General features: G+C 41.8%; 1 long non-coding RNA gene across 1 annotated transcript in view; it reads right to left on the bottom strand.

Annotated features, from left to right (window-relative positions):
• The window catches only part of LOC121828339 (uncharacterized), a 91,350-nt gene extending 66,998 nt beyond the window's left edge, over positions 1 to 24,352 (bottom strand). Inside the window, exon 1 of the long non-coding RNA XR_013049612.1 lies at positions 24,217 to 24,352. This is a non-coding gene — a long non-coding RNA (uncharacterized LOC121828339). The remainder of the gene's footprint in view (positions 1 to 24,216) is intronic.
• Between the last annotated feature and the right edge of the window lie 1,646 nt (positions 24,353 to 25,998).

Here is a 25,998-nt window from a genome sequence, read left to right as displayed (position 1 = left end):
TGTAATGCTAAGCGATAGGGCTTTATGATGTAAGGCCTTGTTGGAAAAAAAACAGATCACACTTTGAAGGGCAGATTGGGTCCCTGGCCCTTTTCTGTGTCTCTGCCTCCTGTTTACCCTGAGGTGAGCCACTGTGTTCTACCACATTCTATGTCACCATGCTCTGCCTCACCATGGGTGCGGAAACAAAGTCAAGTGGCCATGGACAGAAACCATGTGTCAAAATCAACACTTCAGTGGCTGTGAAGACGGCGTAATTGGTAAAGTGCTTGCTGCAGAAGAATACAGATTTGAGTCAGACCCCATTAAAAAGTCAGATGGGCTTGTTTACATATGTAACCCTAGCTGGTGTTAGTGGGAAGGGAGAGAGGCAAATCCCTGGCCAGCCACCTTAGCCAATCAATAAACACCAAATTCAGGGAGAGACCCTGTCTCAAAAGATAGGGTGAAGAGTGACTGGAAAAGACACCGAACATCAACCCCTGGCCTACACACACACACCCCACATACACATGCACACAGAGAGATATACTATACACAAAGAAAATACAAATGAAATAAATGGGTATTTTATCTTTTAAGTTGCTTATCGCCTGTGTTTTGTCCCAACAAAATGCTAACTAACCCAGTATCCTTTCCCCGCAGCCTCTAACTCTACTTGGTGCCCTGAGACTGGAGGCAGGTTCACCAGTTACAATGAGATGTCATGCTGCTCCCATACACCTTTGTATCTGATAAGATGTCAAACAGAATCCTTAAGCTTGAGTCTTAGGGTTTCACCTACACAATGTTCTCTTGCTCTAAATAAATACCAGAGACAGGGTTATTATTTTTTTAAAAAAATAGTTATTAGTTCATGATTCTGGAAGTCCATGAGCATAGCAGTGGCATCTGCCTGGCATTGTTGAGAGCTTCCCATTTGGATCAGAACATTTCATGAGACAGAGCAAGCCAACGACAGTGCTCACTTGTATAACAAAGTGAGCACTGTTATCGTCACTGCTATTATCTCCCTTGATTCCAGCAGCCATCAATCTGGAAATGGATTCATTGCCATCACTCCTTCATAGTTCCATCTGGTCTCACCTGACATGGGAATTATGTTTCGACATAAGTTTTGGAGGATACACACACCCAAGCAGGGCCCAATGGTCTAGCTGGATTAACCTTTCCGAATCCTGTACAGGTGTGCTCTGAATTAATGGATTCTCCAAAAGACTGATTGTTTTTAATATCATTGTCGTAAGTTTTACAAGTCACAAAAGCACAAGCAACAATATAGTGGTGGATATAGACTCTGCTATTTTTGACACCCCTGAGAAACCCTCCTTTAAGGACTATCTTTGCTAAAGAAAATTTCCTGAGCAGGGTATGGTGGTTCATATCCATACTCCCAGCATCCTGGCTATGGAGGCAGAAGATCAGTTTCAGCTACATAGTGAGCTCGGAGTTAGCCTAGGCTAAATGAAACCCTGCCTTAGCCGCCCACTCCACAGAGGAAAATAAATTATATAAAAGACTATTGAGTGAAAGCTTTTACCTTTCCAAACCACCCGGGTTTTTTGTTGGCTTGCGTTGGTTTTTCAAGACAGGGGTTCTCTATATAGTCCTGGCTGTCCTGGAACTTGCTCTGTAGACCAGGATAGCCTCAAACCCAGAGATGCACCTGCCTCTGCCCGGCTCAGATCTTCATCACAGCACTTCATAATTAAGCTACTCTCTATGAGAGCATGTTTCTGGACCGTGCCCCCCCCCACCTCTGGACAGATGAGGTTTAAATGAGGCCTGGTCATATCCAGATCATCTACACTTCACCATGGTTGACTCAACTCCTGGCCATCTGGTCACACCTGCTGTGACTTTGCCCTAAAAAGACACCTGATTCCTTGACCAAAGGAGGCAGACTAAGTTCATCAAAATGATTCCAGGTGATTACAATCCAATAATGTGTCTGCTAAATGTATTAGGAGTAAATATGTGCAGTCCACATACTGCATTCCAACAGCTCATTTGAAAGTCAGTGGCGAGGAACATGAAATCCATTTTTTTATAGGCAACATAGCTATAAAAAGTGGTTATGGGACCACTGGCTACAGAAGCCTGATAACCTGAGTCTGGTTCCCCCAAAACCTATTGAAATGCTGGAGATAGAGGCGAGAAAGGAAGATCACAGGCTGCTTAGCAACAACAGCAAGCTAGATCCTGCCTCAACACGGTACAGAGAGAGAACCAGCTCTCCAAAAGTCATCTTCTGATCACACACATGTGCACATGCACGTACGCGCACGCGCGCGCGCACACACACACACACACACACACACACACACACACACACGCCTAAGTGATTACATTTCCAACCGGGACTCCAAAATTTATTTAACCCATAACTCTGCTACAACTACAACACAGTGTGTTCATGAAGGAGTTCATGTTACTTTATTATGATTAAACAAAGTAGAAGAAATATTCATAAATACGGTTCTTTTGTAGATGAGTCTTGAAGACTCATGTTCCAAAGAGGCAATTCTGAATAAAATACAGTAAATGGAGTCTTTTGGAAACGTTGTAAGTCAGACTTTAGGGAGGATTCTGAACCTTTGGAAGCAAAACTCCCTGCGAAAAGATGGCTGAAGCTACAGGAAGCAAGGGCAGCACTGTGTCCACAGAACTGATTCCCTTTCTTTATTCCTCACTAGTGTCAGTAATGGCTGTGGACAGGCCTTTCTGAATGCCTTAACCTTTCTTCTGGGATGTCTCCTCAATTTTCCTTTGAGGTGAAAGACCAACAGTAGTCTCAATTTAAATGAAATTAAATCCACATCAGAAGTCAGACTCGAAGTGGGAAACTTAGTCCTGACCTGACCTGACATTGATTGCTCAGAGCTAAGCATTCTGCTATAACAGCTCCAGGAAGAGGCAACATGCAGGCCTAGGATTACTAGGAAAAGACTGCTCATCCCCAAGAGTTTCTATTCTTGTGACATACAAGTGCTTCTCACAAAATGCCAAGGTATAGAGAGCCAAACTCCTGATTTCAACTGTGAAATGCCTAGCTCCTCCTGTGCTGCAGCTGCCCTCCTAAAGGAGAAGCAAGCATGATTTCCTTTGTTTTGGGGGGCTCTCTTAAAGGAGAATCAAGCATGATTTCCTTTCTTTTGGGGGTTCTCTTAAAGGAGAAGCAAGCATGTTTTCCTTTGTTTGAGGGGCTCTTTTAAAGGAAAAGCAAGCATGTTTCCCTTTGTTGGGGGGAGGGGCTTTGTAATTAGCTTTTGGTCACTATCAAACTCAAGAGTCCATTTATTTTTACAACAAATATCAATTAATGGTGTATTTTAGCTTTAGCTGATTCCACTAGAATACCAAGGATTCACCCGATCTCTCCTTGGATTCTACACCAGGTAGACTGGATTCCAGAATTTTCGGAGGATTTGGATTTGAGGACACTCCTTTGTGTTGTCATCTATTCAGGTTTTCTTTCTTTGTTTGTTTCATTGTATTTTGTTTTAAACAAATTCCTTTTTTGTATGGCTTCCTTTTTCTTCATTTGGATCCATCTATTCCTACCACTGTTAGAGATATTTTTCTTCTCACCTCTGTCCCAAAAATATTGCAACAATTTAAAAAGAAATAAGAAATAAAGGAAAAGTGACTGAAGAAGAAAGAAAGAGGGAAACTATACATGCATTTTTAAATGTTTTAAAGGTAATTGATGTATATTAATATGCCTACATATTGACATAGCCTTTCTTAAAAATCAGAGCTACAGTGAGGCTCAGTGCTTAAGAACAGTGGCTGCTTTCCCAGAGGACCCAGGTTCAATTCCTAGTATCCATATGGCAGCTCACAATCATCTGCAACTCCAGTTCCAGGGGTTTTGACACCCCTGTCTGGCCTCCACAGACAATGGGTATACAAGTGCTACACAGTCATACATTCAGGCATACCATTCATACGTCTAAATTTTAAATAAAGAAAGAAGTAACAATGCTATAGCATTGGGGAAAGGGGAATTCCCTGTTGGAGGACCAGGGATCCTGTCTGTCTTTCCATTGGGAATACAAATATCTTACCAAAACCTCCTTAATGGTTCCAAGTCTTGGTGTCGTGTTTGTATAAGAAGTGACCACGGCTCAGATTTCTGAAACAACAAACTTGAAAGGGAAAAGGATGGTAGATCAGGATTAAAATAAAGGTGTGGATAGCGAAATAGGATCTCCTGGGATGAGAACTGTGACTGACAAGGAAACTGTGTGTGGTCTGGACCCTCCCGTACAGAAAAAGATCAGAGGTCAGAGAGAGACACTGAGCCGGGTGTAGTGACAGGCTCCTGTAACCTCACAGGCAGGGGAGGTGGACACAGGAGGTCAGCCTGGGCTGCCGAAGACCCTGTCTGGAAAGAGAGGTGGGGGAGGAGAGAGGGAGGAGTGAATTCTAGAGTCCCACGATTCCCTGTGGATTCCCTGGTGGTACTATCAGCCCCAGACAGGTACATCAGACATTCACATACTCGGGAATTGTTCATCGTCTGAGGCTATGATATGCAATTTCATGAGTAAATTCTTTGTTCAATAATTGGTATGATTCCTATAGAAAAAAACTCAGATAAGGAAACATTTAATTTTCTCTAATGAGGCAAAAAGAGGAACGTTTCATAGCAGAAGGTTTTGTTCCTCCCGAAGATGAACGTAACACGGGTTAGGATGAACAAGCATTTCCAGCCTACTGGGGTAATTAGTTGGCACTTGGTAATAAAGTGTACAGATTTTATAGTGCTGGTTTCTGCTTTTTCTCCAGTTAATGTCCACAGGAAGATTTTAATTCCCAAAGAAATGAGTTTCTAGCAGTATGTTAACACGGTGCTTAACATATAAAACTATGCAAAAGGCAAAGATTTAACTGTAGCCATATAAAGGCAGCCCTGGCTTGTGTGTAGCACATTTGTCAACGTGTCCCTTGCGGAGGCTAAGAATGCCAGTCTGCTGCCACCGGCTTCTTGCTCCCAGGTCTGTGGAGCTTTCTTCACTCAGGTGATGTAGATGAAAAGAAAAGCTGTGTGGGTTTTGTATCTAATACAGAAAAGCCAAAATCCATGTGGAAATAAATTAAAAATCATTACCATTCCAGGCCCTTCCACTGCCAGGAAAATGAAATCAAGATTTTTTTTTCCAAGTTGGCCTGCTAAATACAATAATAGACTCAACCAGGCTGACCTTTCACATTGCAGCACTACACTGAGTTACAAAAGCAAATATCACACACACACACACACACACACACACACACACACACACACACACACACACGCAAATCTCATAATGTTTTAGGTAGGTTTACAGATTTGTGCTGGGCCACATTTGTAACTATCCTGAGCCACAGACTGGACACACCTGTAGACACTATACCTAGAACAAACCTCAAGAGACTCAAAAAGGGAAAAAACAACAGACAATTTAGGGGACTTGAGATTCCAGGATTGCCACACTGGGATGCTTGGTCTATGGTTGTTGGCATCTAACTCCTCTGTGTGGGTTTTTCACTGAGGAGACCAATAATGCAGAATCACTAATGGGTGTCAACAAAAATCTCCCCCAAATTTTGCTCTTACCAAAGGGCAACAAAACGGGAGGCTAGCACAACATAAGACTTGTAGAAAACTTGAATTCTGTTTCAACCACAAAGCACAGACAAAGCTACGGTCCCTTCCTGGACCTCGGCCATGGACCTAGCTCACCTTCCCAAGCTTTAACAAAGCTGGTACTGCTGGTGGCGGAAGACACAAACGGTGCCTGGGGCTTGGATCAGTACAGAATGGGAATAGGTGCAACCCCCCCCCCCCAGTAAAAGACTAAGGGAAACATAGAAAAGCCTACCTTGTCCAGTCATATGAAGGGAGGCTGACTCAAAGGTTTGAAACCTTTTCTCTTCAAAAGAGAACACATGACAGAATGCTTCAAATATCAAGTATTCTTCTCTTTCTTTCTCTCTCTCTCTCTCTCTCTCTCTCTCTCTCTCTCTCTCTCTCTCTCTCTCTCTCTCTCTCTCAGAGTCTCTACTATTTCACCCTGTCTGGTCTGGAGTTCACTACATAGAGTAGTGATCTGCCTGCCTATACTGACTAAGTGCTGGGAGTAAATATGTATGTCACCACACCTGTCAATTAAGAATATCCTTAAAATTAAAAAAAAAAAATCACTTCAACCAAAAATTTTTTCCAAAGAAGTAGAAGAGTAGGGCCAGCAAGATGGCTCAGAAAATAAAGGCTCTCACTACCAAACCTACCACATGAGTTCCATCCCAAGCCCACGCAGTGGATCTCATCTCACTTACACACCATGACACCAGCACTCATGGAGTGCATGCGTGCACAAGCGTGTGCACACACACACATTAAAAATTGATGTATTTTTAAAAATAAATAGAATAGCAATATATAATTTAAAAAATAACAAATACAATAACCAAAAGAGAAAACCTCAGTGCCTGGGCTCAAAATCAGAATGGGAAAACAACTTAAAATAAATAATAAATAAATAAACTGGGAGATGAGGCATGGGAGCCCCAGAAGGAGTGGAGAAATAAAGCAGGGTTCAAAAACCTAACTGAAAAGGCAATCATCTGGCAAATGACATAAACCTATGGACTCAAGAATCAAGTATCCCCTAAATAGGATATACCCCAAATCTTTACATTAAGAATATTAGTCTTCTTGGGATGCAGAAAAGAATATTGTTGTTGTTGTTGTTTGTTGTTTTAAACAAAAGAGCTAAAACAAATACAATTCATTTTCTCACAATTGTAGACACCAGAAGTTCAAGATCAAGGAAAAATTGGGTGGGCTTCTAATAATGCTTTCCTTCTGGCTTGAAGATGACTGCTTCCTCCTAGTTATGACTTCATACAACACTCTCTTGTGGCCCAGCTCTGTGTGTGTGTGTGTGTGTGTGTGTGTGTGTGTGTGTGTGTGTGTGTGTGTGTAAGAGAGAGAGAGAGAGACAGAGAGAGAGAGAGAATAGCCTCTTCCTTGTTTTGAAAAAACAGTTAGATAGTGGTGATTTTAGCATAACTTCACTACTGAATTCTGTTCTATAAAGGGAAATTTTATGGTATGTGACTTGTAACTCAAGGTTTAACACAAGGACACAAGAGTCATCATATTGTATCAGCATGTTAGTCAGTGCTCTCATCAGAGACAGAATGCCTGGTGTAAACATCTTAGAACAGTAAAGATTTGTGTAGATGCTGACAGAGGGGTCCTGTCCATCATCCTTGGCCCTGGATTCTTGGCCCATGATAAGGAAAATAACATCATGGTAGCAGGGACATATGGAAGAGGCTACTCACTTTCCAACAGACAGGAAAGAGGAAAAGAGAGATACAGGAAGGGACAGGGCAAGGCATAGCTCACAAGAGCTTACCCCCATTGACTTAATTCCACCAACGAGGCCTCATATCCAGCTTTTACTACCTCACAATGACATATTACAAATCCATCAAGAAATAAGTCATTGATATAAACTCAGCATCCTCAGGATCCAATCATATCACCACATCCCAACAGCTGACAACCCAGCCTTAGTATATGAGCTTGTAGGGGACACTACAGATTCAGAACATCACCATGAGAGAACACAAACAAGCACAAGAAAACTGGCAGACAGAGAGGTATGGGGGACAAGTCAATCTACCAAACTCTAGCACCCCTGAGCTGCCAAATGTGGGAAGCAAACTTTCCAGAAATGAAAAGAAAAGAAGCACAAATCCATGATCATTACTGAAGGTATCACCAGCCTTTCCAAAAAGCAGGGGAACTAGTTAGAAAATTAACCAGCATGTGGAAGAATGTGACAACACCCTCAGCAAACAGAATCTGATAAACATTTACGGGGCATTCCACTCAGCAATAGCAGAATCTATAATCTTTCAAGAGCTCACAAAACATATATAAAATGGTCCATGTTTTAGCCCCACAATGAGACCTTTGCTAATTGGGATGTCAGACTATGTAACACCCCCCAAACAAATTTAACATAATATAACTTAAACAGAGCATGTTTTCAAGTCACAAGGGAATCAGGCAAAAAGTCAAGAACCAGAAAGGTGATGGGAAAATCAACACTTGGAAGTTAAGCAACTTCTCTCTCTCTCTCTCTCTCTCTCTCTCTCCTCTCTCTCTCCTCTCTCCTCTCTCCTCTCTCCTCTCTCCTCTCTCCTCTCTCCTCTCTCCTCTCTCCTCTCTCCTCTCTCCTCTCTCCTCTCTCCTCTCTCCTCTCTCCTCTCTCCTCTCTCTCCTCTCTCTCTTATGGTTGAGGGTAAGGTCTTTATTATAGACATGAAGGAGAGTACAGCCAGTGGCATCTGGAAGGGTCCAGAGCAGAGAGAGAAAGCAGTAGACTAAAAAACATGGCCAGTAGACTGAAGCAGACCATGAGAGGAGAGGAGAGGGGGAGGGAGAGTGGGGGAGGGGGCAAAGGGGACCAGAAAACTAAGAGAGAGAGAACCAAGAGGGTAAAGAGAACCAAGGAGGAGCCAGGATCTATTTCTTTTATTTTTAGTCTGTCATGCTGAGGATCTAACCCAAGACTTTGCTCATGCTAGGCGAACATTCCACATCAGAGCCACACCCACCCCAGCTTTTTTTTTTTCCAAGCAAAATTACCAGGTGACTTCACCTTGCAGCCCATTGAGAGTCTTTGCACTATCATCTGACCGTCTCATAAAACTCTGGCTGCCCGGGTGCTTTTCATTAGCAACTTTCCTACATAAAGATCCACCCTCTCCTCATCCAAGGCTCTGAGTAGATTCTGTTTCCTTGAGTTTCTTCATTCAAAATAGTTCTCTGCGCGTTGGATAGAATCTCTGGACTGACTGAGAGCCTGCAGATTAGGCTCAGCAACTTTCCCTTCAAGTGTCATAATCAGAATGAGCCTTTGATGCTACATGAGTCAGGTATGGATTGCTGCAAACACAAAACTACCTGAAATTACCAATTGAGGTTTATTTGGGTTGTAGTCTTATAGTTGGGAAATTCAAGATAGGGCTCTGTGACTATACCACAGTATGGCAGCCATGTGCAGAAGTGTAGGCAGACTTTTCTTCCCTGTCCACCTGTTCCCAAATAACTGACATAGAAACTCAATATTAATTATAAATGCTCAGCCAATAGATCAGGCTTATTACTGACTAGCTCTTATAGCTTAAACTTACCCATTTCTATTCATCTATGTGTTGGCCTGAGGCTCATGGCTTTTACTTCTCCTTCAAGTGCCTCTTTTCTTCTCCATCTGGCTGACAACTCCCCTGACTCTACCCTTCTTCTTCCATGTCTTTAGTCTTGTTCTCCTGCCTAAACTTATCCTGTCAAGCTATTGGCCAGTCAGTTTCATTATTAAACCAATCACAGTGACATATATTCACACAGTGTAAAGGAATATTCCATACAAAAGGGCCTTGTATGTGAGGCACCTTGCCTTGAAATAGCCTCTCAGAACGCACTGTGTGAAACCAGCATTAATCCCTTTCCATGAATGTCCCAGTGATATAATCCCCTCCACTAAAGCCCATGTCTTAAAGTTACTATCACCTCTCCACATCAGCATACTAGAGAGCAAGCCTCAGAACAAGAACTTTGGTAGGAAAGAAACAATACCCGAACTACAACAGACCCCTCAACCAATGAAGCTATGGGGGATATTGAATTAGGGGGTCCTAGACTCTTTCCTGAAGTCAGCTTCACAGCAGACTAGGCAACAACCTACTGCAGTCATGAGTTCGTTGATGAGTAAGGAATTTAGAGATCAGAAAAGGAAAGAAAGACTTGTGTTTATTGAGATGACTTGGGAAGCTTTTCAGCTGGAATTATTAATCAACTGAGCTCTTAAATCAGCAGAAGAAACTACAGAGCAGGAAACAAAGCATACAAAAGGCAAGTCTGCACAGCTCCTAAGGGGTGACTCAGATCATTTTGTCTGGGAGGCCATGGCTATTGTAACACATGGGCTAGTGCACCCATCAGAAACACCGTTGCACAATGCTCTATGTGCATATCCCGGTGGGGCCTCCTCACCAAGCCTCCACTGTCCATTAGCTATCCATCAGCTCCTTAACTTCACATCATCTATGAACAGTGCGGACAAGGAAAACCTGGGGATTTGGAGGTAAATTATGCCAGACAAGCTACTGACTGTGACTGGTGTTGCCATCTTTACGTGCTATCTTGAAGCAACCTTTGATTAGCTTAGAGCCACCTACTTAGAAGCTGCCTAGCATAGGCATCACATTGACACTCAATATACTATCTCAACATTTTGGTAAATAATTCTTAGAGAGTGCTTCACTACATAAACAGCACTAAGAGCAAATGAGAGTAACTACCAGCCTTGTCCATGAAGGATAAGAGCACAAACTAAGACCAAGGACTCACCAAAAGATGCTTCACGAACTAAATGGCACAGGACTGTGACCCCCAGTGCATAGTCACAAGTCACAGATTCCAACTAGACACAACCAGTGTTCTACCTGGTTAGACTTACCTTCAAATAGCTCCAACCACACTCTCAAAAACTGGAAATAATCTCACCAAATCCTACCTTCTCATGAGGGCTCATACTTGGTCAAGGTGTGTTCTCCTCTATTGAGGCAAATGTAACTAATGAAATTAGCTGTCACAACCTAAAGACTACTCTGGGGAACTTCTAAGAGGTCAGAAGTTGACAATATCAATGTCAACATGGTTATCTCAGTTTTCTATTGCCAGTCAGATCTTGACCCACTGTCAATACAGAATAGCAATTATCTCATTCAAACTCTCCTGGAAATAAAAATAAAATAGCATGAAATTTAAATCAAACTACTTAAGAAACTGTTAATTAAACCACCTCAATTAAAAATGTGCACTTTCTTTATACTTAACTTGATTCACAGGTAGTGAAATGTCCAGAGCAGTCTCTGAATATCTGTTTGGTTTTGGTTTGGCGTATTTGTTTCCTGTTTGAGTGTTTTTGTTTTTGTTTTTGTCTTTTAGACAGACTAGATGGAAACTCCTGTCTGCTTCTTGATTGCTAGGGTTACAGGCAATACTACCACATCAATCAATATTTTGCTATTTCTTCTCTTTGGTTATGGGACCCTCACTGTCCTTTCTTACCATTCCATGGAAAATAAGGTTGTCTAATTAATAAATCTTCTTCTTCTTCTTATACTGGCAAAAAAGTGTTTATGGATCCATCATTGTGAAGACAACATCCATTCTTATCTCAAAATGCAACACTGGTATGCCAAAGTTTAGAAACTGTTCTGGTGTGCTTAGAATTATTCTATGGAAAAGAAAACACCAAGCCTCCGATCTCTGGCAAGTGTCAAAAGCAAATGCCACAGTGACCCCAGTTACTTACTCTATGTTGCTTAATTATAATAACAAGACTTGTGGGGTGGGCTTCCCTGTTGTCTTTGTTAGCTTATGAAAATTACTGGTATATCAAGGCCTGATGGTACTCAGACACAGCCCCAGAATTTGGGAATGTGAAGTAGGGAAACTGACTTCTGGGTCAACATGGGCTACATAGTATGTATATTCTGTAAGAAACAGAGGAAGGGAGGGAGGAAGGGAGGGAGGGAGGGAGGGAGGGAGGGAGGGAGGGAGGGAGGGAGGGGAGAGGGAGGGAGAGGAGAGGGAGGGAGGGAGGAAGGGGAGAAAGAGGGAGAGATGAAAGGATGGAGGGAAGAGGGAGGGAGGGAAGTAGATGAAACTATTGGTGTTTGTGTTACTCGTCAAAATTTGAGTTGATGGTTGGGGTTTCCCACTTAAAAGATAACCATGCTTCTTTCAGACGGATGCCAGTTTATTCCTTAACTCTGACTTATCACCCCACCACTAGTTTTTCTCCTAACCTTATCTCTATCCTCAAGCCAAGTTGCAGCGTTCAGGGGTAATGATGGATAAAATATCTCTAATACGTAAGAAAACTATCCTTACATGCACCGTTTGTCTTCTAATGATGATTAATACCACTACTCTGAGTTTCAGTGGGATATATGAGTTCTAAACTTTGGTTTTTACTTTAGCAGACACATGGCCCACCACCATAGAAGCATTCCCGTGCAGTTATCATGGTGGGCCATGGGGGGAGGGGAGGGGGGAGCCTTCACTTGTAGGTGACTACACATCACTTATAAATAAATACTTTTAAATCTTAAATTGTATATAGGCAAATAGGAGCACGGCTATTTATCTCAAAGTGACTACTCTTGATTAAACAAGGATCTCACTGTTAGTACCATGGTTGACACTCCTAACACAATTTCTTCATCTTTTTAGTTAAAAATCACATCCTATGGCTCCTAATATAAACCCATTCAAGACCTTGGGACCCAGCCAAACTCTTTTAATAAAAATCACTCTATTCTATTCTCACATCTTAGGGCATTTTAGACCTTGCATTCTGATGAGTAATTAGTACCAGCGCCAACCTATTAATCACACATATGGCTGCCTTAATAAGTCATTTTTCTGTGGATATAGCTTAAAGATTAAAATTGAAGCAAAATCACCCCTGCTTTATCAGCTTATTGGTATTCTTGATGAATTAATTCAGTCCTGTGTTTTCACATATTTGGGATCAGTTTCACAAAATAAATCATTCCATTTTTTCATAAGTGTTCATATTCTGTATAGTATCAAAGCAGTGTAGTCAAGCATGACTGTGTGAGATCTAGTGAAAATCTGATGTTGGTGCATAACAAAGTGAAGTATTTTAAACACATTAATCTTGATTTTCACATGTAAAAAACAATCACTTGTCAATTTGCAAATATGCCACTAGATAGTTGTAACTTGAATTACTAAATGAACTGGCAGTTTGGAACCTGGGGCTTATACAGGGACACTTGGCTCAGCCTGGGAGGAGGGGACTGGACCTACCTGGACTGAATCTACCAGGTTGAACTTAATCCTCAGGGGAGTCTTTACCATGGAGGAGATGGGAATGGGGGGTGGGCTGGGGGGAAGGCAGGGAGTGGGTAGGAGGGGGGAGAACAAGGGAATCCGTGGCTGATATGTAAAATTAAATTTAATAAATAAATTTTAAAAATTAAAAAATAATAATAATAAAAAATAAAAACCTGGAGCCAGAATATTGGGGTGAATGCTGAAAGATCAGAGAGACAAAGGAACAAGCCACCTCTTACCTCTAGGACTCCTCAGCCTGAAAAAACTTGGCTCAGCTGAAAGACTTAAGTTCCTGTCTCCTCATGCCTTATATACCTTTTTCTGCCCACCCGAATAATTTCATGTCTCAACTTTCCTAGTGGTGGGATTAAAGGCGTGTGACTCCCAAGTATTGAGATTAAAGGTGTGTACCACCACTGTATGGCTCTGTTCCTTCCCTAGGCTGAGTCAATCTCATGTAGTCCAGGGTGGCTTTGAACTCACAGAGGTCCAGATGGATCTCTGCCCCCCACCCCCACCCCGAGTGCTAGGATTAAAAATATGTGCCACCGCTGCCTGGCTCTTATGTGTAATCTAGTGGCTTGTTCTGTTCTCTGATCTTCAGGCAAATTTATTAGGGTACACACTATAACACCACAGATAGTGTGTAACATAGACATTAACTGTTTGCTGATATATAATTCCCTCCTCTATAGTAACTCCTGCCTGCCAACCATTAGTAGTCCTGGCTTCCCACTAAGAACCTTGACAGATAAGAAGAGAACCAAGTCCCAGCCTTGTTTCTTCCCATATCAGGAGGTTTAAACATGAACATTCTCCTTTATTTTCTTCTCCATGAGCTAGCAGTTTTCTGAAAACAAGTACACATCACAATGCTTCTGAGTTGACTTCATATCTTGGTTATTGTGAATAGAGCTGCAATCAACATGGGACTGCAGATGTCTCTTCTACGATGATAGAGAAAAATAGAGAGAGAGGCCACTAGAGAGTACAGAAGTTCTTTTATGTGTTATTGTTACAGTTTGGAGTCTTTGGGCATAGCCCTGGCTGGGACTGAACTCACTCTACAACCCAGGCCGACATTGGCCTCATAGCGACCTAACCTCCACAGACAGGTGTTATGAGATGATAAGCATAAGCCATGCATCCAGCTAGTATATCTTTTTTTTCTTTAAGCAAACTCCATACTGTATTTCCAAAATATCTATCCTAATTTATGATGTTTAATTCATTCTTTTTATAATTCAAAGTAGCAAATCTTAAGGAAAAATATTAAAAATTAAATAGTGTGTGAAATATACAAGAGCATCCTCCTTGGCACTAATCCTTTCCTCACTTCCACTCCACGGAGGTCACGCTCACTTATAGTCCAAGCTTTTAGAATACGGTTTTGAATTTATATGTGTCTGTCTACATGTGCTTTGATTGCTGCAAAGAGTTGGAGAATGTACATCTGTGACCCCAGTACTCAGGGGGATGAGACAGGAGAATCCCATGAGTTCAAAGCCAGCCCAAGCTGCATAGAGAGAAAACATCTCCCCAAAAAAGAGGAGATGAGAAAAGTCTTAATACCTATTTTTAGGCTGTTAATAAAGAGTGTTTCCAAATAATAAATTTCTCCAGGGCTTTAAGACACAAATTGGGAAATCCTTATCCACAAATATGGCACACTTTGGGAGTAACATTGAATGAACAAAGTGTGACAAAGAACCCATGTTTTGTAGGAATCCATTTTCACTTTAAAAATGCATGATGAATCTCTAAAAAGATTCTTTGAACAAAAATATAAAAAAAATAATGGAAAGAGTAAATAGCTCATCACGGAAAGTTCCCCTTCATGTTTTGTATTTAAATTTACCTATTTAAAAATTAAAAGGGCTAAAGAGAAGGCACAGGGTAAAGACACTTGCCACCCAGCCTGATGATCTGTGTTTGATCTACACATGATAGAAGGAGAGAACCAACTCTGTGTTCTCTGACCTCCGTGTGCACACTGTAACACATGTGCCACACAGATGCACACATGTACATGCACAGATTGATAGATATATAAATGTAATTAAAGATTTAAATATAACAAAATACTTCAAAAATAAGGAAACCTACTTTAATTTTAAAATCACTAAGGCATACTATATCTCTTTTCTTTCAGTGAGGTCTTATTAAGTGGATTGTTCTGTTTGTTCCTTCTTAATCAAATAACCATTTGCCTTATAACTTCTTCCTTTCAGTAAATAGAAGCCAGTGGGTTCTTTTCCAAGACTGAAAAGTATCCTAAAATAAATAAACTAAGTTTAAAATTAAAAATCCACTGCCAATGTACTAAGTCATTAGGTTTAGAAGCACTAGAGTAATATTTCATGACCTAATTTTATTAAGAGCTCTCTATTAACTATTAATTCCTCATATGATATACAAGTAGACAACAAATACAAAATAATGAAAAAGTTTAACCATAGTAGTCATCAGACAAAGGACAAGTAGAACAGGGTGAAAAATGCATTATTGCAAAAGGGTGAGTGATGACCTCAGTGCTCCTTACTAACGATGCGTAAACAGGCACAGAGTGGTTAGCAATGGTCGAAAATGTGAACCAGTGTATATTTTTCTTCCATGAAATTGGTGCCTGTGAATTACCCTTTACTAAGCAATTAAGCAAAATGCAGTTTTCACTGTCTCATTTTATGAAAGTAAAACATTGAAGAGAATTGAAGTATCTAACAATATCCACTAGAGAAAGGTGACTGGTTAATTACTTGTTAAGGTGCATATGTGTAATAAAGCACTAGGAACCATTCAAAACAAGGCATTGTTAGTGGGAATTATTTAGAGAAGAGGCTGGAGAGATAGCTAGGTGGTTAACAGGGTATACTGCTGTTGCAAGCAACTAGAGTTATATTCCCAGAACCCCAACTGGGCAGCTCATAGCCACCTGTAATTCCAGATCTAGGGGGTCCAGCAAACCCTTCCAGCCCCTAAAGCCCCCGGCACTTACATGCCCATGCCTCCTCCACACAGGCACACATACACATACACATAATTTAAAATAAAATAAAAAACTTGAAAAGAATTGTTAAAAGAAAGGATCAGGTTAAAAGAAACTGTGTAAATCATGCTCTCACGTGGGAATAGTCCCTTGCTGTACAAGCTGTCACTGGGATTTCAAACGGCAATGTCAACAAGAAAGTCTATGCTATCCAGGCTCTACCTGCATTTGATTTCAGATCAAATAGTAGCAGTTTGGAGAGCGAAAGGGATTGCCAGAAAATAGATGCGACTCCATTCATCTCCTAACTTCAAATAGAAAAATTCAAAATCTAATTAAACAGTGGATGTTACATCTTAACACTCGAGATAAAAGTTTACAAGATTAAGTGATTTTTCCGCTTTTTTTCCCTCTGTGTTCCAGAAATTTTTCTAAATCAAATTTTGGCGTTTTGTTTCGCTTTGACAAAAGAACTGATTTGAGTTGTGGCTCTCGCTTTGACATATTTTCAGAAAATAAAAATCTAAATCAAGATCAGCATCAATTACCTGAACATCATCAGACACTTGCTAATTCAACAGAAAAGCATCACAGAAGGAGAGGCACCCTCTTGCCCAGAATGAGCTTTGCAGGAACTGGGGAACTTGGTCAGCAAAGGGCTTATCACCCAAGCAGGAGGACCTGAGTTCAAATCCTCGGCATCCATGTAAAAGGCAGGCAGAGCAGTACAGGCCTGTAAGCCTAGTACTCTGGGAAGATGGAAACAACAGAATCCTGAGAACTCACTACCACCCAGTCTGACCAAATTCCAGTAAGGCCCACACTAAGGGAGAGACCCTGTCTCAAAAACTAAAGGGGAGGGTGACTGAGGAAGATACCAGAGAATGGCCTGTGGCCTACATACACACACATACACATACACACACACACACACACACACACACACACACACACACACACACAAGCTTTACAATCATTTGAATAAAAAAGAAACAGTCTAAGAAAGTGTTTTCTAACTGCCCCCAAACCATCTCACACAGCAATAAACAAAATTCATGGTATTCTTTATTTACTATATTAAAACAATAAATTCATGTGGGGGGAATCTGTAATAAAATAGGAAGTAAGATTATTTTTCTCATAACAACTATGTTTTTTAATCAGGTCACTGTGAATTCAATAAAAGCAATCTATTCTTGCTATGTCTGCCTTGTTCAGATCAATTCTTCAATGGCAAAGGCAATAAACAAAACAGATTTAAATGTCTGAATTAGAATCAATAGAATTTATTCTGGAATCTTCTTCCATTTCCTTGAAACGGTGTACCTAAAGTCTTTAGAGAATCCCTGCATGTCCAGTGATGTGTCTGAAAACAGTTCCCCTAAGTGCAGCAGAGAAAGTACCTGGGGGGCGGGGTGTCAATAAACCATGTGACGTTTACTGAGTATCTGTAGTGTGCAAAGTATGTTGAGAGGCAGCAGAAATACAAACAGCTAAGTGACTGTATAGACATGAATTCTGTAACCCCCAAATCTGACACCCCTAGGAGTTGGTTGGATTGTTTGAAGAGGGGGAAAAACAACAACTATCATTTGGGGTCCTGGGGCAGATCCGTGTAATAATGACACCAAGTAATCCTGTCCTGTGGCCCATCTGTCCCTGTCATGGTTTTCATCATGAGTCATGAGGCCAGATCAATATAGTGGTGTGTGTGTGTGTGTGTGTGTGTGTGTGTGTGTGTGTGTGTGTGTGTGTGTGTGTGTGTAAAGATAACTGCAGGTGTCATTTTTTCAGATGTGTCCCTCAACTTGTTCTTTTGAGACAGGGTCTCTTCCTGTCCTGGAACTTTAGCAACTTCCAGCTCTGGTGCTATCCAGTTTAAAAGTTATTTTAGTAAATGCTTTAACATCAGGGGCAACTAGAGATGTAGCTCAATGCTTGCCTAGCATGCATGAAGACCTGAATTTGTTCGCTAGTACTGGATAAGCCAGGTACTATAGTGTCCTCTTATCATCCATCCCTTGAGTTGTGATGGCAGGAGAGTCTCAAGTCTGGGGCCAGCCTGGGCTAAATGAGACCTTGTCTAAAAAAAAAATTAAAAAATGAAATAAATCAGAGTCAGAGAAGAAACTGTTTTGGAAGAAAGAGGTACTATCAGGTCTGGAGATGAGCGATGCTAAGGAGGAAGGAGGGAAACCGGATCCAAGGCAGTGATGTACATGCCTGAGTGTAACAGAAATTCCTGGTTCCACCGATCAATGACAAGGAAGTTAAACTTTAAAAATAAAACAAATGGAATTGAAACCTGCAGGAAAGCAAGCTGTGGAAGGAATGTGCAGCCTGGAGCCACAACGGATGAGTAGGTGGACTGCTAAGAATGACTGCCCTCAAAGCCGCTCATGTTTTCCCCAAGGATCCCTGACAACAGGGGGCGAGAACTTGAACGTGGGTTCTCTGGGAAATTAGAAAGCAGGTACTGTAGGGGCAGTCGGTCCATTGAAGAACCTGTCCCTGGTCAGAAGAAACAAAGTTTAGCCTCACAGTAGAAGCCCTTGCATAATGATTTCCTCGGGCTGGGCAGCTGAACCCTGGTTGATTTTTACAGCTCCTGGGGCGTTAAAACTAAACTCTTAAACTTCTCAGATTGAAAGTAATTGTAAATTGAATTTACTAAAACAGTGCCTTAAAGAGGCGCGGCTTGAGTGTTGTTGGCACAAATCAAATGATGAAGCAGAATTGAAAGAGCTACAGAGACAAGTGTCTTCCAGCACTTTTATCGATCTGCTCGAAGCAGCTACGGTGGGCCCCGCTTGGCCCAGCGAGTGGAATTACACACTTACAGCTCATTGATTACTCTCGGGGAGCCAGACTGTAAGGCCTGGCTTCAGGTGGGTTGGTCATTCCTGAGTCAATGCTTGGACGCATACTAAAGATAAGTGACCCTGTGGGATGGGTGGAGAGAATGCCTTCCACCGGGGTTCCCAGCTGGAGCTGGCCCATCTTCACGAGGGGAAACGGAAGGAAGGCAACCAAAAAAATGTTTGAATGAACTGTCAAGGATGCTGATGGCATTTGTGCGTGAGGGCAATGACTACCGAGCAGTATGAGATTTGCCTCACTCTTCTGGAGGCTGCAGTCCCAAGACAGTACAGACAGAGTGGGTATACCCTCTGAGAGATTCAAAGAAAATTCCCTCCACCAGTGGCTCCCTTAGTTTTTGCCGCCCCTGGCTTGGGGAAATATCACTCTGGTGTCTTCCTTCATATCCATATGTATGTCTTCCTGTGTGTAGAGTTCCTTTTTATAAATCACAGAAGACCGCACAGCCCTCAGGCAGGAGGATGGGCACAACTTTAAGGCCAGCTGATGATACTAGGGAAATCAGGGTCCTCTCCTGGGGTGCTTAGTGCCAATAATAGAAAAACGTTTCAATGGACTCAAATGGAAGCTTAAGGACAGTTTTATTAGAGTTTAAAGAGAAAACTCCCCAGAACAGGCCATCTGTATTACTGAGCAGCTGCCCAGAGGAGGACAACAGAGAAGGGGAAAACTATCCGTTTAAGCTGGCAAGGAGGTCAGCCACATGGCAGCCAAGCAGTCATATGACAGGGAGGAGAACTTTCGGGGAAAGGAACCCTCAAATGGTGGGAAAGCCCAAAGTGTTAGGGAAAGCATGCTTAGAAAAGAAGTAGAAAAAAGGAAAGGGGATGTTGTACTTTTCTGACCCATTTAGACTCACAAAACTGCATGTCTAGGGCCCAGTGGTGGCGTGGGAATTCAGAGGAGAAGTACAGTAGTACCTCACTAGAGGGAAAGTCATCTGCTACTTGTAGCTGAAGTTTTCCTGTGCCCCACCCAGTTTGCTCAGACCCAAGTCAACACACAGAGGCTTATATTAATTGAAACTGCTCGGCCATTAGCTCTTGCCTACCACTAACTAGCTCTTACATTTAAACTAACCCATTTCTGTTCATCTATATGTTGCCACATGTTCTGTGGCTTTACTTGTGTGCCATTACATGCTGCTCCCTGGACGGCAGGCTGGCCTCTCCTTAATCAGCCTTCCTCTTCCCAGAATCCTCCTTGTCTGCTTATCCCACCTATACTTCCTGCCTGGCTACTGGCCAATCAGAATTTTATTAAATCAGTGTACAAAAGCATTATGCCATAGCAGCCTCTCTCTAGCATGGCTTAAGAGCAGCCTGCCTCCTAGAGGTGGCCTCTGGGCCAGGTTATTGACGCTGCCCAATTGGAATGTTAGATCTCCAGCAAGAGCAAAGGGTCTAATCTCAGGATCAGACTTTCTTAGTAGTACTTTATTGATAATTGGTCTACATAGGAAGAACCCTGGAGTAGGGGTGGAGATTCATTGCAGTTATCTAATTTGTGTGGAGAAGGGGAATGTGTGCACATGGAAGCAAAAGGATGGCTTCATCTGTTGTTCCTCAAGTGTTAGCCTCTTCTACTTTTTTAAGATAAAGCCTCTCATTGGCCTAGAACTTGCTTAGTAAGTTAGACTGGCTAATTAGTGAGCCCCAGAGTTCTCTCTGTCTCTACCTCCCCAAAACTGAAATCACAATTACGGGCCACCACACCTGGCTTAAAAAAAAGTGAGTTCTGGGAGAATAGTAAGGCAGGTACTTGGCTAACTGAACTGTTACCCTAGCCCTCTGATGACCTAATTATTAATTGTGTCAGTAAGGACTCTATTCTGACTCAAATAACATCCTGAGACACAGTGGGATAAGACCTCAAGGTATGAGTGTAGATGGAAAACAGTGGCGTACCTGGTGTGTGGGGAGTTGGTTAGGAAACTCTCAGTCTAGGACTTTGTATCATGTATCTTGGAGGGTTTCTTAAGGTATTTTTGCCTGCGTTTTACCTCTGCAGGTTTTAATTTAATTGGTCTGGAGGCTGGGCCCAGAAGTGGGTGTTTTTAAGTAACAGTTGAGGTGATTCTAAAAGTCAAACCAGGATTGAAATTCATTACACAGTTCATTCACTAGAAAGTTTAACAATTGGGCCTGCTACCATTCAGAGGCAAAACTCTAAAATATATCAGCTATTTTAAGGACTAGGGGGACACAGGCTGGATCCACACTGATCACCATTGCTAGGAGTACTAAACGCAGTGTCTGGCCTGAACAGGTTGCCCCATAAATATTGATGAATCAATGAAAGAATGCATACATGAATAATTCAAGCTAACATGTATTCTTTGAATACATGGTATGTGCTTAGCATTACATTAGGCATTAGAGAAGTGATTTTAGTAAATGAATAAGCAAGTGGACGTATGAATGACTTCATACCCAGAATTCCTTTCCTATCTGCTAACACTAACTGGTAAAAGTTACAGTCAGATGTAACATTTTTGTCTCTTGACTTTCTGTTTGTTTTTATCTTTGTTTTCGATTTTTGAAGCAAAATTTTACTGCATAGACTTAGCTTACCCAGAACTCTCTTTTTTAAAAAAAATTATTATGGGGCTGGAGAGATGGCTCAGAAGTTAAGAGCACTAGCTGCTCTTCCAGAAGACTGGGTTCAATTCCCCGCACCCACATGTCAGTGCACATCTGTCTGTATCTCCAGTTCCAGGGGATCTGACACCCTCACACAGACATACATGCAGGCAAAACACCAATGCACATAAAATAAAAATAATAAATAATTTTTTAAAATACTTCATTATTAGTGTGTGTGTGTGCACGTGCGTGTGCATGCGTGTGTGTGTGTGTGTGTGTGTGTGTGTGTGTGTGTGTGTGTGTGTGCGTGTGTGTCTAGGGCAGGGGCTTACATGCCTGCCATTGTGCTTGTGTGAAGGCCAGAGAACAACATTTGCAGAGTCAGTTCTCTCTCCCTGCCTTCACATTGGTTCCTGCATGGCACTCAGGTCACCATTGTCACCACACATTGGCTTCTGTAGCCAATCCTGACCCCAGCTGACCAATCTTGTCGTAGGTGTTGATGCTCTACCTCTTCGTCAGCTCTCAGGCTCTGCAACTCTGGACTCCTCAGACTCTGCTGTGGCCTCGTTTACCCTTCGATAGCCATTCTGTGACCCACAAATACACAAATACTCATACATAATTACTGTGCGATGTGTCATGTGTGATTTGAGAGTAAAGTAATTAAAATATCAGAATAAAAGAACTTGTGTTGAGCAATGGCCAGCCATCAAGGGAAGTCAGGACACTTGCAAATTGCAACCAACAAAACCAACATAGCTTGTGAGTTTGTTATTATGGAACAAATTCTTCCATTGTGGAAATACACAAACAGGTGTCTGTGTTTCTGGCATAGCATGTTCATGACTTATAGAAATCTAAGCACCTGAAGTGTGATTCTTTTCTCCAGGCTGTGGAGACCTACAGAAAGGTTGTAGCAGTTATGCTCAACATCAACAGCACAAATCATGTCTAGATCTAAGGTGATGGGGATGAGAATGTTAACCAATCTGTCTTAGAAGTGTGTGGGATGCGATCATACCCTCACCTGAGATTCTAATCACTATGCTCCTCATGTGATCTTCTGGGTAGGAGTACTAAAATATATTGAAGGTAGAAGGTTAATTGGGGTTTAGAACTTTCCCATGTTGCATCTGCTCTTGAATCTACCATGTCAGGGATGGTATAACTTCCTGCCAGCTAGGAAAAAGGACTTTTGAAAGAGACACATGTGTCCCTCCCTTTGGACATTAGAATACTGAAACACTGCATCCCCTAAAATTGGAATTTCCCTAAGATATTGCTGGGTAGGAAAAGCCTGAAGCCTGAGGCTAGCCAGGAGAAGGGGCACTTGTATCACAGAAAGGCTGCCTTGCTGGAATGCCTGGTGCTCAGACAATGGTGGATTGGCGATGGCCTTGACCACACCTTTACCAGGACTTCTTTGCTACTCATAACTCTGACACTCTGCTTAAACCTGAACTTCATGGAGGACCCCAAAACTGGACTTGGATCTTCCTGTCCTTCTCCCCAATGCAGCCTCATTCAATAAATCTTCATTTCTACTTTTCACTGTTAATCTATCTCTTGGCTTGTTAGAGGCAGGTGCTTGTGCCTGTTAGGGTTGTCAGGAGAATCTCAGACCCTGATAATCCAGGTGACAGTGGGACTTCCCAATGGTATAGCCACCCCGAGAGCCACCCACACCCTGTAAATAGCCCTATTAAACTCATTGGTTCACCACGCTGGACATGAACAAAACTTTTCCTTAGTTTGTTGGTGCCTCTCCCCTACTTCCCATATAGATATTTCTTTACATTTCTCCAGGGAAAACCACAAAAATGGCCAAGATACACCCATGTCCTTCATGAAGCACTCACTTGCACTTGGGGAGGACAAATGAATAATCACGGAATGATATCAACAGTAAAGAATAAATGAGAAGGATCCAAGGCCCTAGAGGAAGGGTGATGCCACATACTTGGGTCCATCAACCATGATCTACTTTCATTATAGTTTTAAAAAATTAGGAAATAAATTCATAAATGAAAATGGATTTATTTATAGGATGGCAAAACCTGGAAGCCACAGACTTCTCTAGATCATCTCCACTTTCTCTGGAGCAGTGTGACAACCATATAGGAAAGAGGAAAACAATGCCAGGAAGCTTGGGTGTGCTGATGTCACTGAGATGAGCTGTTGTGTGTATGAACCTTCTCACTAAGACCCTCCCCCATGCAAAGGATTCCAGAAGAAGTTTTAATTCTTTAGAGTCCATTGTTTCAGGAGTCTTATAGCAGAGGACACATGTGTCTCTCTGTAGAATGCATCTTCTGTTGCCTGGCCTTCAAAACAGTTACAGGAGTGAGAGCCAGGTCCTAGAGGAGAAGCACAGAGCAAGCACAAGCGAGAGACAGTTAACATAAAAGCATTATCATAGTAACACGATCAAGAAGTCCTTGATCACCAGAAGGAAGAAAGAGTGGAAGGGGGCAGCCAGAAACAGCCTGAAAGGCATAGTAGTAACATTGGACAGTTCTGAATGGGAGTCACAACCATGCTACTTTGTAAAGCTCACCATTTTTGTTAAACTCACATGACAACTTTTAAAACTAAAGTATTTCGTTCTCAGAACTAAAGGAACCTGTTCTTCTAGACTCTTGCCCTCTCTGCCCTATTAATGGCTAGGAACATTAGCCAGGAGAGTTGGGAGATGTTTGTCCATCACCCAACATTCTTTCACCCATGAACAAACCCTAGCACAGCAAACTGCAGCCCAAACAGGACATTTGTCAGTTCCCATCTGCCCTCCCCCTTCCCTGTCCAGTAAGAATGCCTACCTGCAAGTGAACCACAGGCTCTTTGGTTCTTGGACTAGAGATGCCCCCTCTTCAGGTCTGTTCCTGGATAAAGCCCATGCCACCATTGAGTGGCTCATCCCTTTATCTGTCTTTCCTTCCCACTGACCTTAGACAGGTTAGCTAGATATGGATTTTTTTTTAATATATTGATTCATTTAAAGCAAAGAAAAGAGTTGGGCAACCGAGGTAATGTTACGCAAAGTGGACCTGGGGAAAGAGCCTCTGACTGTCTACTGTGGAGAACAGGACACTTCCAGGATCATAAGCTTCTGTTTTCTACCACATTAATTTCATGGATCTTTGTATAAATTACCTTATTAGCTTATTAGATGGAATGCCTTTCCAGGTTCTCTTACAATGACATTTTGAGTAATGGTGAACCAGGTACACAATGGTAATCTCATAGGACTACAATGGAACTGGAATTTCCTATTGCCTATGTCTCTGTAGCCTTGTAGCATCGTGGCAGAATGCATCATTCTCATATTCAGGGTGATGCTGGTGTAAACAAGCGTACTGCACTGATGGTCTTATGAAGTACAGCAATGTAATTATGCACAATGCATAATTCTGGGTAATGGTGACAAATGACTCTGTTAGTGGTTTATGTGTTTTCTGTACTATTCATTTTATAATTGTACTCCACTTATAAAAAGAACCTTACTGTAAAATAGTCTTTTGTGCTACATTAGCAATGCCTCACACTCCTTGTGTTTACTGCTTTTATGATTATGTAGCAAAACAGCAGAGTTGGGACAGAGGGCATCAAGATTAACAGGTGAGGCACATGCCTTTAATACCAGCAATCAGAATAGATCTATGTGAGTTCAAGACCAGCCTGGTCTACAGAGCTAGTTCCAGATCATACAAGGCTACACAAATAAACCCTGTGTGTAGCAGGGAGGCAGGGAGTTTAACATATGAAAGAAACAGATGATTGAGGAAAAGGACTAAACATGTCCCACCACCAAGGGCTATCTAGAAGAGAATGAGTGTGTGCCTTAAAAGCCCTACATCTGCAAATGCAGAAGAAAGCAGGCCAGAACTATAAAAATGACACAAAGCATCTTGATGTCATGACCTATGGTTAGGTTCTCTCGCCCATTTTCACCCCTCAGAAGAGCTTTCTTAATATACTGTATCTGTTTCTACAGCTATCCAAGTGTCTCTGGTCCAATTCTGTGTTCTAGGGCACAAAAACTTGGAAATCTCAAACAGGTACCCTAGGGACTCAAATCCATACCTACAACAATGCACCATTTTCTCTTGAGCTTGACCCTATCTTGTGTTATTTTGTTCATGGTGACCCAAAGAGGAATGAGCCAGTGTGTGTGTGTGTGTGTGTGTGTGTGTGTGTGTGTGTGTGTGTGTGTGTGTGTGTGTTATAGCCTGGATTGTATTATGATACACCACTTTGGTTTGCATTCCATGATGGTCTAATGATGAAACTGTCAAGTGATGCTAGGTGAAATATGATTGTGTTTCATTTAAAATGTGTTTACTGAAAAAAAATCCACCCAAATTGAAACATCAACCCAGATTGTTCAAGCCATTTTAGTTTTGTTTTTTTATTTACTTCTTTTATATTTGGGATTATAATACAATTATAAAATTTCTCTTTTTCCTTTCCTCCCTCCAAACCCTACACATACCCCTCCTTGCTTTCTTTCAACTTCATGGCCTCCTTTTTCATTCATTGTTATCTGATGTATATACATCATATACAAATGTAGATTTGTATCTACATATGTAAATACAGAT

This window comes from Peromyscus maniculatus, chromosome 3 (genome assembly GCF_049852395.1).
Source record: "Peromyscus maniculatus bairdii isolate BWxNUB_F1_BW_parent chromosome 3, HU_Pman_BW_mat_3.1, whole genome shotgun sequence".
Lineage (NCBI taxonomy): Eukaryota > Metazoa > Chordata > Mammalia > Rodentia > Cricetidae > Peromyscus > Peromyscus maniculatus.
Note: the sequence above shows the minus strand (reverse complement) of the source record. Positions and strands in the feature narration are given on the sequence as shown.